Genomic DNA, 4,141 nt, shown 5'->3' on the forward strand with positions numbered 1-4,141 from the left:
AATGAAATTCATCATGAGTGGGACCTGAGCAGTCCTGACAGGCAAGAGAGAGGAAAGAACTGTAGACGGAAATACTTTGATTACTTGAAGATCATATGATCAACAATAGCAGGCTCTCCGTGGCCTCCGTGATCTGTCTTCTGCGTGAGAGAGTTTCCAAAGTTCACTTATCAGACACCTTATCAGACAGCAGTATCTTAATGGGATTTTGATGGCGGTAAATGTCAGTGGACACAGTATATGGCAAACTAAGCATGATCATAGTCTCTGTAGTTTTATTAGTAATTTTATAGGCAGCTCTGACATCAACTTTCAGTCATTTATATCATACCAACATTTTCACATTTTTAAATATAAGATTACAGTTTTTCTCAGTTGCTTTGGTACATTTCTCGAATCATTCTTAAGATTTGCAAAACAGCAAGTGCAATTCTCAAAACAACTCGTACAAATAGCAAAACACAATGTATTACCTGCATAAATATGGGCACAAAGATGAAAATAAGTCAATTTTCAGATTTTGTAACTCTTGTGCTGTCATCTGTCTATACAGTATAAACTTACAAACTGAAGATTCATGAGATGAACCTTTGAGCTATTTCAGAGAAATGGTTTATCATTGGTTTATTACAGTTTTTCTCAGTCTATTTGGTACATTTCTCTAATCATTCTTGAGATTTGCAAAACAGTAAGTGCATTTCTCAAAACAACTCGTACAAATATCAAAACACAATGGATGACCTGCAAAAGCCAGTCTCCTGCTCAAAATCCTTAGTTCATCTCTCAAAAGTAAATATCTGTGTCAATGAACATATCAGTGCCATCAGAATGACAAGTCCTTGTGTCATAGTGTACGGATAAGACAGTCAAATTGCTTAGTCATGTTGTCAATATAACAGTTTACTCTGGAGGGATGATCTGATGTAAACTACTGTATTGAACAATATGCCATATGCTTATGTATGCCATATCCATTTCAAACGTACACATTTACACATTACTGTATGTGGGATATTGACTGAAAGAGACTGGATAGAATTCCCAGTTACACTTTTACAAAGTCTGACCAAAAAAAAAAAAACCTTTACAATGTCATTGTGATATAGAAAAGGAAAAACAAATATGGACACAAATATGAAAATAAGTCCATTTTCAGAATGTGTAACTCTTGTGTTGTCCCCTGTCTATACAGTATAAGCTTTTCAACTGAAGATTCATGAGATGAACCTTTGAGCTATTTCAGAGAAAGGGTTTATCATTGGTTTATCATCTACATTCTCTTCATAAGTCAAGATTCACTTGGACAATTCATGCCAAATGTACAAAAAGTCTAATAATAATGTGTAAAAATAAATATAAAAAGTGTGCTAGGCAGTTTTTGACAACTAGATTAACCATTTTGCATTTAATGACTTATACGATGAACTAAAGACTAGATGTTTTGAGTGGTAAGACTGTTGCACAGAAAACTATGCAATACATTTTGAGCAACATGACATGAGCAACTGATAATGTAGGAAACTGCCGATAAACATGCATAATCAATTGCATGAATGTACAAAAGCAATCGCAACTTGTTCAAAAGAATGAGAAACTGGTTTTACGATGTGTATAAATAACTAGATGATGTGGAGGTTGTACAAGTAGTTTTGAGAATTTCATTTCTGTTTTGAAAAATGCACCAAAGTGACTGAGAAAAACTGTACTAGTGGTCTGACCAAAAAAATAAAAAAATAAAAAATACTTTTACAATGCCATTGTGATATAGAAAAGGAAATATGGGAACAAAGATGAAAATAATTCCATTTTCAGAATTTGTAACTCTTGTGTTGTCCTTTGTCTATACAGTATAAGCTTTCCTACTGAAGATTCATGAGATGAACCTTTGAGCTATTTCAGAGAAATGGTTTATCATTGGTTTATCATCTACATTCTCTTCATTAGTAAAGATTCACTTGCACAATTCATGCCAAATTGACAAAACATCTAATAATAGTGTGTAAAAATACAAATAAAAAGTGTGCTTGGCAGTTTATGACAACTAGATTAACCATTTTGCATTTAATGACTTATACTATGAACTAAAGACTAGATGTTTTGGGGGGTAAGACTATTGCACAGAAAACTGTATAATACATTTTGAGCAACATGACATTAGCAACTGATAATGTAGGAAACAACAGATAAATGTGCGTAATCAATTGCATGAATGTACAATAGCAATCGCAACTTGTTCAAAAGAATGAGAAACTGGTTTTATGATGTGTATTAATGACTAGATGATGTGGAGGTTGTACAAGTAGTTTTGAAAATTTCATTTCTGTTTTGAAAAATGCACCAAAGTGACTGAGAAAAACTGTATCTACATTCTCTTCATTAGTAAATATTCACTTGCACAATTCATGCCAAATTGACAAAAAATCTAATACTAATTTGTAAAAAATAAAAATAAAAAGTGTGCTTGGCAGTTTATGACAACTAGATCAACCATTTTGCATTTAATGACTTATACGATTAACTAAAGACTAGATGTTTTGAGCGGTAAGACTATTGCACAGAAAACTGAATAATACATTTTGAGCAACATGATATTAGCAACTGATAATGTAGGAAACCGCAGATAAATGTGCATAATCAATTGCATGAATGTACAAAAGCAATCGCAACTTGATCAAAAGCATGAGAAACTGGTTTTATGATGTGTATAAATGACTAGATGATGTGAGAATTGAACAGGTAGTTTTGAGAATTTCAATTCTGGTCTGAGAAATGTACCAAAGCCTTTTTTAAAAGCATATAACTTATGCTTCTTCTTTTTTTTACAATGGTTAAAATAAATAAATGCAATTCAAGATTCTCTGAAAACAAGTACATCTTGTCAGTGCTTAGATATTTTTCTATTGGGAAACAAGACAAGACTCTTTGAAATTTTCAATAAATTTTGCTTGAAATTGTACAACTCTAATCCAATGACCATGTTTTTGTTTCTCTAAAAGCCTGACAATGTTATATTATCTTGACACAATGACTGAAATATAAGAGAACCACTGCAAGAACTTACTGTAGAACAGTAGCTGTCATCCATCAAATTGAGACTGATGGGCTCATTAAGTTCAAAGAGACTCATAGACATCCCATTAAACCTTTACAATGAACTCTTTATTTCAGAGGCTAAATGTGTCCCAGACAGCTATACTGTATACTGTCCATCATATTAATCAGAATAAATCATAATCTTTAATCCCTTTATCATACATGGCAATCTAAAAGAGACAGGGTGAAGTGAGTAGAATTTAGTCATTTTGTTAATGTAAACAGTTGCCATGAGTTGAATGATGGATCAAAACTGAAAAACTAGTTTAGTGCCAATTTCATTTGAAGGCGGCCTCTTGGTTTTACAGGGAAATTCCAAACTGAGATATGTGCAATATGACAATAATGTCACTGAATTAAGAAATTTCCTTTCCGTGCTATTTAGAAAATCCTAAAAAATGTTGCTGCTAATTTGTATCAAACAGAACATCATATAGTAGTTTTCAAAGAAATGGGAAACTACCATCTCAATTTTAGAAATAAATTCAGTGTGTTGATTTACTGACAGCTCTTTCCAGGCTTTTTCCAGGAGTATGCTGAAATGTCATTAGAAAGGCTGTTCAAGGAGCTCTGGGCCAGTTTGCTAACACAGGAGCTGCTGAAACAGTTCTACTCTGCCATCATTGATTCCTCTGCACTTCTATAACTGTCTGGTTCAGCTCAGCAAACAAATCTGACATCAGAAGACTACAGAGGGTAGTCCGGATGGCTGAGCAAATCATTGGTTCAACCCTCCCTTCTCTTCAAGAACTGTACTTATCCAGAGTGAGCAAAAGGACTAGCAAAATAACAAAGGGCTAGCAAAATCCAGCACACTCCCTCTTTAAAAACTGTTGCCATCTGTTCGACGCTACAGAGCTCTGAGCACCAGAACAACCAGACACAGGAACAGTTTCTTCACTCAGGCAATCCATCTCATGAGCACTTGAAAATAACTGTGGAACACACAACACTATTTATACACACATAACTTATTTATCTAACACACATACTTGTCTACACTTCAAATTTGCACATAATACACAGTATACCTGTACATACAAAACTG

Source organism: Carassius gibelio, chromosome A25 (assembly GCF_023724105.1).
Source record: "Carassius gibelio isolate Cgi1373 ecotype wild population from Czech Republic chromosome A25, carGib1.2-hapl.c, whole genome shotgun sequence".
Taxonomy (NCBI): Eukaryota; Metazoa; Chordata; class Actinopteri; order Cypriniformes; family Cyprinidae; genus Carassius; species Carassius gibelio.